Below are 11657 nucleotides of genomic sequence, written 5' to 3'. Positions count from 1 at the left end.
ATGTTAATATGCAATTTTTTAAACACATCAAGAAATTTGAGAAAATTTTTATCTTCATTTTGCTTTTGCAATCTCTGAGGGAAGGGAACATATTTCTTCATATTTTCAACCTACCTTGCATCTTCCTCTTCTTTTTGCTTCTTTTCTTCTTGCATTGGTTTCCATTTCAGTATCCACTTTGTAGTTTCAGTCGACTGCTGATCTTCAAATTTTAGCTTTTCTGATTCAGTCGCATTTCGATCGCAATTACTGATGGCCCAATCGACTGTTTTTGGAAAATTCTGTCCAGCTTCTTTTGGTTAAGCTTTTTCTTCTTCATCTTGCCCCCTTGCTTTCCACTCCTCAACTTTATTGCTTTGCACTACTCTTTTAGATTATTTTTTGTTGTGCTTGGTAGCGTTCCTTGAGCTCTATTGTTCATCATATTGGCTATTTGGCCAATTTGCATTTCTAGATTTCTGATGGCAGCTTGTTGATTTTGAAACATAGTGTCTGTCCTAGCCATATAATCTAAAGTCGTCTTAGCCATGGTAGCCACTAAATTTTCCAATGAAGGCTTCTTTTCCTGCTATTGGAATCCTATTGGAGGCTTCAACACATTCTGATTATTGGACCATGAAAAGTTAGGGTGATTCCTCCATCCTGGATTATAAGTGTTTGCATTGGGATTGAATTGTCTTCCTCCTTGATTAGCCACATAGTTGACTTGCTTAGATGGTTGAGGTATAAAAGATATCCCAGCTTGACACTCATGGGTAACATGAGGACCCGTGCAAATCTCACATACTTGCACACAAGATTGAATAGAGTTAATATTCAACTGATCGATTTTCTTAAAAAGATTATCTACCTTTGCATTCAATGATGTCATCGCATCAATCTCATGTACTCCAGCTGTTCTTCTTGGCATAGATCTTTTAGATGACCATTGATAACTGTTGTTGGCCATCTCTTCAAGAAGGTTATAAGCTTCATCGGTCTCTTTTCCCATTAAAGCTCCTCCTATAGCTTGATCAATAGTAATCCTGGTGTTATGATTTAAACCATTATAAAATGTTTGTACCACTAACCACTTTGGAAACCCATGATGAGGACATCTTCTTAACAACTCTTTAAACTGCTCCCATGTTTCATATAAATTCTCCACGTCTGCTTGCATGAAATTGGTTATATCATTCCTCATCTTTGCAGTTTTCGCAGGTGGAAAGAATTTATTGAGAAATTTCTGTGCCAAATCATCCCATGTTATAATGGATCCTGTAGGCAAAGAGTTCAACCAATACTTAGCTTTATCTCTTAATGAAAAAGGAAATAGCCTAAGTCTAACCGCATCATTAGAGACACCATTTTGTTTAAAAGTATCATAAATCTCTAAAAAATTAACTATGTGAGCATTGGGGTCATCGTTCGGTAACTCGCTAATTTGAACAGAGATTTGAATAATTTGAATAATAGCTAGCTTAATCACAAAATTATTTGCCCCTATGCTTGGTCTGGTGATGCTGGAGGGTTTTCCTTGAATAGAGGGCATAACATAATCCCTTAAAGCTCTAGCTTGCCCCTTCCTTTGCTCCACAATTTCGTCTCTTATGTTTTGTTGAGATTCCAATGTGAGCTACAAAGAAGAAATAGAATATCACAATGGTTAAAAACTTGATTTTTTTCATTTCTTTATATTTTATTATTATTATTATTATTTTTGAACACTCAAAAATGCAAATAAAAATGTACTAAAAGAGAACACAAAAATGAAAACAAACAACTAAAAAGAATTAATGTCTAAACTAATATTCAAGTTAATTAGTATTGATATTAATACCAATCCCCGGTAACGGTGCCAAAAACTTGTTAGGCTAATTCGCAAGCGTACGAATCGCGCAAGTAATATAATGAATGAGTAGAGTGTCAATCCCACGAGGATTGGATTAAGTACCAAAATTGGATTAACTTTAATATTATTTAGACTATAAAAAGAGATGAATTTGAATAAATTAAACTAATGATTACTGAAATTAAACACAAATTTAAGAACAACTTAACTTGGATAAAATGAAGGCAACTAGGGCGTTTCGAATCCACTTATTAATCCATCTTAATTTTCAATGAATTGGGTTTCTATCAATTCAATGGGACGAATATCTAAATTGGTTAGCTTCTTTCTCAAGATTTACTAACCTAATTAAATCTCAATTTGTAAAAAATCAACCTATTTCCCAATAGTTATAACAAACTGAAATTCATTGTTAAGTTCTAATTCATTATCCCTCGTAAGATTCAAGTATCAAATTCCTTATCAATTATCTATCTTATGAAATTTATTACTTCACCCTGTTATGAAAATCACCTCTAGTCTCAAATCATAGTACAAAATTAATTAAATGACGGTTAAATCACTTAATCGCATTAAGAACAAGTAATAAATAATTGAAATCAAGAAAAGAAACCCAATTAATAAAAATTAAGAATTCATAACAAACTTCATCTCAAACCCTAGTTAAATAAAATTAATTCATGATAGAATTAATTAAGATCCGAAATAACAGTGGGAGCATAAAAAAATTTATTAAACAATGAAGAAAAAGAAAAAGAAAAAGATGAAGCTCCCTGCCCAGATCTGGAACAGATCTGGGTGCTTGCTGCTCCAACGGATCCTCAGCCAATTTAGCCCACTGTCTTGCGTCCGTCTTCTTCTATTCAAGCGCTTGCCTTCTCAATTTCTCCTTTTTCAATGCCTTATTCTCACTGCCTTGCGTCCTCTGGCGCCCCAAGTCTCCTCCTAGCATTCCATGCCTCCAATTATATATATATATATATATGTATGTGTGTGTGATACACGGCGGCTCCCATTCTTCCTTCCTTGTCAACCCTTTATATATTATAATATATATGTATATGTATGGAGCCCTAGCCCAAATCTCCCATTCACACCATCCACTTTATAACATATATAAATAATATAATATAAAATATAAAATATAATATTGAATATACTATTAGTTATATTAACTTTAATTATATTATAATATTATTTATTTTTAATATTTATTTTTATATTTATATTATAATATTAATTTTGAAATTAACTTTATAATATCTTTTTTTCTTTTCTTTTCTTTTTACCTCCAAATCTTCAAAATAACATTATTTGCTGAGTTCCTACAAAAAGAGATTAAAATGATATAAAATCTATATAAACACACATTTTATGTAAGAAAAATTGCACAAGATTATGATGAAAAGTAGATAAAAATATGCATACAATTAAACCCTACCAAGCCCTTATGGATGAAGGTCTCTCAGGAGTATCACAAGACCATGAATGAGGAAGTATATCGTGCAGAAATTGGGAATGCCGAGAAACTTTAAGAGAATTCTTGCTAGGGAGTTGTTGGAGTAATGGACAAATGGAAGGCCAAGGCTTTCTTTTATAGTGGCCTTTGGGAGACATTGTGTAAAAGATAACTATAAGAGATGTGAAGATGAAGGAGATGGATAAATAATTTTTTTTTTATTAAATAGAAAAAATGGTCTCTTGAAAATAGAATAGCAACACAAGCGAAATACTCTTCCTTCCGACATACCTGATAGAAAAAGTAGGGAGTAATTGTTATGCGCAATAAGAGGAAGTGCCACATGGTAGCTTGGGGACCCACCATGTGGAAACTCGAGGACCAACCATGTGGTGATGCAAGGGGTGGCAAAAGGTCGTACCCCCAAGTGACCCGCACTAGGGGGTTAGGCCATGCGTGGTCTCTATTTAGGCCGCGCCACGTGGTACCATGCCCCTGAGGGGATCCCCCGGCTATGTGCGATTCCCCTTTGGGCCGTGTGACGTGGCACCATGAAGGAGGGCCATCCTCCCTTACTGGTCGCACCCTAAGTGAGGGCCACTTGGGGGTGCTGCGGCTTAGCCCCTTGTTCGCTCGCACTCGCCTTCACTTGCACTTGTGTCCATACCTGCGCTTGCACATACCCTCGAGTGAGGGTCACTAGAGGTGCCACGATCGGGTTCGTACACCCATATGTTCGCACCCGCGTGCCAACACCTCCAAGAGAATCGATCAAAACTACCCTGCGAGACTTGATCAAAGCCCTTCTAAGAATTCCTGCTGAGGAGATCATGTAACGCCATGTTTTCCGGGCGCTCTATTACTTGGGACAATTCTGGGATAATAATTTTTTTTTATTTAAAATTATGACTAATCCATATCATTGCTCTTATCCATCCCAAAATTTCCATACATTTATCTCGAAAAAGAATCAACATAAACATCAAATGCATAAGCTATAATCGAACCTAACATCTTAACATTAATCATAAATCAGTTTTTACATTAAGGGAACATAAATTTCTCAACATGACTTAATATATAATATAAGTTCTCAACTAACAATAACCCTAAATAGGGTTCTACAACATCATTCCTCAAAACGTTCAGAATTCGAAATAGCAGAATTTAAATACATGGGCTACATAATATACATTCGACTCATCATACAACTCATCATGCACTTTGCTAAGTGCTATTTCATGCATAATTCATCATTGTTTCTGCTATAATCTCCATTTGAAACGTTTGAATATTCTAGGGGCAAAACCCAATTTAGATGATGAATCATCTAAGTAAGGAAACAAAACATTTAATGCTCATGTATGTATGCAATGCACATAACATCATAACTCTCATGTTTGGGTCGACTACACCTTAAGATTACCTGTCATTTTTCCAATCTCTCTGCTAGACCGGGATGTATGGGTGCACCCTTGGCAAAGCAACGATGTCAGTACCTAATCCCAAACTCATGCAATGTATGATCGTGAATCTCATCATGCTCATATGCATATTTCATAATTCAAAACATGTAATTGCAATCTACATGACATACTCACAACAAGGCATGACAACATGATAAGATCATAAAACTAATCCAATTGAAAAGTATCACTTACATTCTCAAGCTTATCGGGCTACTTCGATATCCGTGTCTTGCCTCAAAATACATGCATCGTCTCGATTTGCATGCCAACCTCAAAATTAACATAAAACACTTCAACTTAAGCCTCAAAACATCTTAATCATCATATTATTTAAATAAACATTAAAACCTATTTTTCATAATTTCTTGCATTTTCTTTATTTTTTTCTCTATTTCTTCCTATTTTTCCACAATAAATCCAAACCAAATAATTCTCAATTATTTTCTCAAATATTTCATTATAAAAATTCATAAAATAACATTCTTGAATTTTTAAAATTTCTAGGAAATTTTTCTCACATTGACTTAGCCGCTTAGGCTGCCTTGATATGCGTGCCCTAACCTCGAAATGTGTGCCCGAACAATTTTTTTCTTTCCAAAATCTCTGAAGTATTAATAAATCTCCATTTCCTATTTTTCTAAGATTTTTTAAATTTTTTTCTCTATTTTCTTCAATTTTTTTTTCCTTTTTCTTTATTTTCCTATTCACTTTCTTCTTCCTCCAGCATCTCCCCTGTGCACGAACACATGCAACGCGCGACCTACGCTCTTCCACCTCGCTGCCACCAGGGTCTTGCTTTTGCCGTCACTTCCCAACGTCACCGGGCGCCTCTGCCGGCCACCGCCTACACTGCGTGTTGCTGTCTGTGTCGCCTCCTCGCTCAGCCGCTGAGCTCACGGCTGCCTTGGCCGCGGCTTGCGGCCATGGTCGCTGCTCTGCCTTCGCCCGCCTGGACTACCAGCCACCATGGCCCTGATCTCTCTCTCGATCTTGCCATCTCTCCCTCAATCTTGCTCTCTCCCTCTTATGCTCTCTCTTATGACAACCCTCTTTGCCCAAGCTCTCGACTTCTCTCACAGCTCTCACGCACACACACATAGCATATATATTTATATATATTTTACATTACTTAATCAAATAATTGTAGCTAATCTCTTATTCTTATCTTTAACCCAATCTCTTATTCCAATACTTTAATTGGTTGTCCCTTAATTACAGCAAATTTGGCCCTTCATGCGTGAATATCATCCCTCACTCTCTGCCATTCATTACACACTTATATATATTTATATCTATTACACTAATATAATTATAAGAAAATATACATTAAATCCCTATATTACATCTTTATTTACCTTTGGGAATTTCTTAAATTGCTAATATTCCCTCTAACGTCCAATTAATTTGCATTACGATGCCAAAAATTCAAAATTAATAATTCTAAATTTACTTGATAAGAACAATTTCGTCCATGCGTCATCCTCGGACCTTTGTTTCGTCCTGAAACTCCCTCAGGGTTGATCCTTACGAAAAATCGGAGCACCCTCAAGGTTCCATTTTTTTTTTCAGAAATCTCTTACGATGATTCAGTTTTTCAGCCTAAATCAAAGCTATACCGAAAATCGTCTCGATTTCCATTCCTTTTAACACCATAAATCCTATCTCGGGACACTCATTGAGACCATATTATTTTGCTTAGACAATTATGCTCCGAGGCATTCTCTATAGTCGATTCGGTACTTATAATTGTAAGAAATTATACTTAAGTCCAAACTCTTTTGATAATTTCACCTATGGGCCCACGTTAAAATTACATTTTAGCCATTTTGAAAAATTTGAGATATTACAGACCAGGCCACCCGACACTTGGTAGCCTCTCCATTGCTATTAAGAGAGGGTTTTTTTCCCATACGATATGCAAACTCTGACCCTCGTGCTCAGTTTTTGCTTTCAAGCATTTCCTTTCTATGAGAGGCTGATTTAAGCATCGAAGGATCTGCATAAGGATTATCACCTGTGCCCCTAATCAATTTTCTTTCCAAGCAGGTAATTCGTCTCTCGAAAGAGTCATCTGTCTCCCAGATGAGTCACCCATTGCTCAGATAATTTACATGTGAGTCATTCATCGACGATTTTCCACCTATAATGATTGTTGTAATTGGATAACAACAGATACAATCTTATCTTACTTATTTTAACAAACGTAATCTATAAATACAACTTAAAATAATTGTGGAAACAAAAACAAGGAATATTCTTAGAGACTGTTTGGAATCAATTTAGTTTTTTATTTCTTTATATTTTATTTATGTTATTGAAAATACGTTAAAAATTTCAATCATATAAATTTAGCAGACATAATAAAAAATACTTTTATTTGAAATATTTTTCATATCTTATTTTCTTCAATTCATATATTACTTAACAAACATTACCTAAATAGTTTTACTAACTAGTCCCCTTAAGATAGTCGTTTAGAATAGCCGTTAACTAAAACCTTTTAAGTTAGTGTTTGTTAATTAAGATATATATATAAAAAAAAATTAAAATATAGAAATTGTTTCGGATAAAAATACTTTATATTGTATTTATTAAATTTATTTGGAAAGAAGTCATGTGATTTGTTATTTTAGGTTTTTCAGATAAATTTATCTTTCTTTCTCTTTGAATAAATTATTTTGAATCTTACAAATAAATTATTTTAATGTAATTTTATTTTAATAAATATTATTTAAAAAAATTACAATGATAATAAAAAAGGAAAGATATGACTAAGCAAATGAGTTTGGAGCCATACACGTGGTGGTGGGGGGATGAAAAGGACGAGGTAGAGGTAGAGGTAGAGGTAGAGGTAGAGAAGGTAAGTTAAAAGTTGGGGAACACAAAGGAAGGTATAAAGGAGGGGATAGGGTTGGGTTGGGTTGGGTTGGACTTTTGCAATCAATGCTTGCTTTTCGTTGGATGGAGACTGTGAATGGAAATTAATAGCAAAAAGGTAGAGGGACGAATACACTGTCTCCCGTCTCGTCTGGTCTTGGCTTCTTTAGCCTATACTAACCTTTCAAACTATACAAAATCACGTCCTCCTCTTCACAATTTCTTCGTGGGGATAAATTATTATTTTTATAATGTTGTAATGTATATATATATAATATATAGCATTTGAGGTAAATTCATCCTCCATTCTTTTAATTTTGGTTTTTAAACTCCTTAGCCTTTTTAAATTTTAATATTCATTCAATTAAGGCTTTTTAAGTTTTAATGCAAGCAAGAGGTGTTATGACCAATTTTAAAGAATTTAATGATTGATTAAATGAATTTTTAAATTCAAAAAATATTCAAACCAAATAACCAAAGTTGAAAAAATATCAAATCATTTTAACCTAACTTTTTCAATGACCCATGCACCTATATAAAAAGTGTTGTTGATGTAAGATTCGGACACTAGTCAAACAATACCGTATTTTACTATGTGGTTTGATACGATTTATGAAAATTAAATCAGACCATGCAATTTGAAGTAGTAAAAAAATTACTCATATAATTTGACGTATTAAGATTGCGATACTAGTCAAATTTTTATAATTTATGCTAGACTTTGATACTGTTGATTGTTAAAAGAGTTTAAACAACATGCGTAGGCAAACACATGTGAAAAATAATTGTCTTGTGACTTGATCGAGAATATTTCATTCTAATACTTAAATCAGTAAAAAGATCGACATAATTGAAAGGTTTGAGAATTGTAATGAATGTCATCCCTTTACATCAACTCTCAAAATATTTTTTCATACTTTTTAGAAAATATAATTGATAAAAAGGAACATAGATAGAAGAGTAGAAGTGTTTAAAAAAATCGCTAAATTGTGAAAATCGATTGCACTGCATTGCACTGCGTAATTTTTTTTATGTTGAGATAGTTTGAAAAATTTATAAACCAGTTTGATAAAAATAATTTCGATTTTTAATCAAACTAACCAACTATTAAGAGTTTAATCATATAAAAATTTAAAAAATAAAATATTAAATCCTAAACAATTTTTTTTACCCCACCCCAAATCGACACTCTCTACCTCTCATTCTCCCTTTTCACTAGTATAGTTTTCTTTTTTTTTTTTTTTCTTGTAAGAAAATTAGTTTTAAAATAAAAAATTCAAAATATGTTAATCTACCAAGCCTAACAGAAAGTTCACTCAGACAAATTATAAAAATCGTATCAAACTACACTTTATTTTATAGTGCGATCTTGTGTGATTTATAAAAATTAAATCGGACCGTATAATTTAAAATAATAAAAAAAGTACACAAATAATTTTATATATTAAAACCAAAAGTTCGAAATAGGTTGAATTGGCTTTTAATAGTCCATGAATATGCGCCTCCCTCACGCGATCTCTCATCAATGCATGCATTCAACGGCCAGTGGGTGGGTAGGCACACAGTGTTGTGTTGGCAGCCTATATTTATCCAACTACTTTTAATAATTAACTCCTATATTAATATATTATATATTTTTTTATATTAATATGATATATTAAAAAAAAAAAACAATATTCAAATCAAAGAGCTTCTAGGAATATCTTTAGGGACAGAAAAGGACAAAATAAACTTTTTTGGAAGACGAATAAGGCCGGCCCCCACCCCCACGCTCTCTCTCTCTCTCTCTCTCTCTCTCTCTCGTGAAAATAATAATTGAATTTATCTTACTCCCATTCTGCCATACCTAACAAAGTGTTACAATATATATATAATTGAGTTCACGTGTACTTAATTATTTAATACTCATATAAGATAAATAGGTAATAAATTACTTGATAATTTTTTTTATTGAAGATAATTAAGAAATGCAGCTTATCTCTTTTAATTAAAGATAGGATTTGTCTATTAATTTATCAAGTATAATTGAGGGACATAATTATCCCATCTTATCAAAAATATAATTCAACTCCTTACTTGTCTATGTCATTAGTAACCTATAAAAGGTACCAAAAATGAGTTTGATCGAAAGGTTAATTTTTTATAGATATAAAAATTAATTCTATGGTTAAAAAACTCAAAATATGTTTTTGAAAAAACGTCGTCGGCCACCGTTTACGGTGAATTTCGAGGATTGAAATCGACCATCAGATTCGCTTTGGCTCAGTGACCCACATACCAAAAAATCAAAAGTATTTAATGATTAAATTTTAGTAGATCTGGCTTTTAATGTAAAATAAAAGTTGTTGAAAAACTTACCGAATGGGCCATCGGCATCAACGGGCGAGCATGGTGGACCAAATTGGAGGAGGGAGAGATGCAATCGATGTCGGTGTTGTCGTAAGTGTCAGAGGTCCAAGTTGGCGTCGGCATTGCAGAACTCTTCGCCTTCCTGGGGGTGGTGTCATCCACATGCTCTCAAAAATAAAACCATGCCATAGGGGGTTTTATCGGTATACCTTTTTAGTAGATGCTAATGTAGAAATGGATGTCAGTTGTCCTAATGGATGTTTGTAACGCCCCGGTCCCACTCGCGGGTGTTACCGACGATAATCTCCTGGATTCCTCGCCCCGAAGCCCGAATTTGAAGGGTAGACTATGTTTCATGACGAAACGCCCTAGGTGGGAACTAGGCTTCGTCTGGCCCTTCGCTTACCCAGGATCCATAAACACCCTAGGACCTCGCGAGTTTCTTATGAATAAAGAAATAACCCGCTACACCGCCCAAGGGCTTCAAGATGCGTCTTAACACCGGGCTAGACTAAGGGGAAAACTCGTACTCAGAAAAATCCTCCAAATTTTCCGCTATTTCATTTCTCGGGGACTCCTTCAGGGATTTTTATAATTTTTCTATAGCCCAAAATCTCCCAAAATTGGGCCCTATTATTTCCCTTTTTATTCCCCTAATTTTTGAATTTCCCCCCCCTTTTTTTTTTTTTTTTTTGCGCGCGGGCCCCACGGCCGGCTGGGCCCTCCTTGGGCCCGGCTGCGCGCTGCCTGGGGCAGCCGCGGCCCGCGGCTGCGCGGGCTGGCCCAGCAGCGGCCGCGCGCGAGCACCCGCGCGCTCGCGCGCCTGCCGCGTGCGCCTGCGCGGCCGCGCGCCCGCACGCCCGTGCGCGCACGCCTGCCCCCAGCTGCTGCTCGACCTGCTGCTCCCAAAAAGATTTCCAGCACCAATTTTTTTTGAAAATTCCACTTTCCAACACCCCAAAAATACCCAAATTCTCCAGAAATTAAAATAAATAAAATACCTCACTTTTCTTCAAATTTACCTTTATTTCTCCATAAATAAGGCTTAACAATATTTTTTTTTTGATGCTTCCAAAACATACAACAATCATTCACTAAATTGCAACAAGCTTACACAACCCCTTGATGCTTAAATCCCCCTTTATTAAGAATATAGCTTACAATATATTTGCTACATCATACATCAAAATAAAAGGTAATTTACAACATGCTTAGGCTTCCAAAACCCAAGCTAAATTACATGAGTTCCTTAGGGTCTTCATTTCATCAAGCATGCTTAACCTTCCAAGATCCCTTCCTTCTTGCACATGAGATACCTACATGGTGAGGATAAAAACCTCATGAGCTATTAAGCTCAATAAGGGTGCAATGACAATAGTATGAACATGAAAATAAATGTGATGCCAATGCATGTATGCAACATGGTTAGGGCTTCCACATCCTCACAACCACCTTGGTTTGAGGCTTTAATCTACTCTACCCCACTCAACCTCATGGCCATAGGTCCTAGCACAAACAACATGCCAATGCACACATAGAAATCATGCATCATACTTACAACTTGCAAGCCACCATCCCATGGGGCTATCCCTTACCTTAACTCCATTCCTTGAAGCTTGAACCCATTCTAGCTTTATTCCCACTCTTCTCCTTGAAAGAACCTTGAATAAAA

The 11657-nt window shown here is 35.2% G+C and overlaps 1 non-coding gene across 1 annotated transcript; it reads left to right on the top strand.

Moving 5' to 3' along the window:
* The first annotated feature begins 1079 nt into the window (after positions 1-1079).
* LOC127787750 (small nucleolar RNA R71) lies at positions 1080-1186 on the top strand. The gene has a single exon (XR_008020215.1). It is a non-coding gene; the product is annotated as a small nucleolar RNA R71 (small nucleolar RNA).
* The last annotated feature ends 10471 nt before the right edge of the window (positions 1187-11657 follow it).

This window comes from Diospyros lotus, chromosome 12, assembly GCF_014633365.1.
Source record: "Diospyros lotus cultivar Yz01 chromosome 12, ASM1463336v1, whole genome shotgun sequence".
Lineage (NCBI taxonomy): Eukaryota > Viridiplantae > Streptophyta > Magnoliopsida > Ericales > Ebenaceae > Diospyros > Diospyros lotus.
The sequence above is the reverse complement of the archived record's forward strand: the minus strand, read 5'-3'. Positions and strand labels throughout refer to the sequence as shown.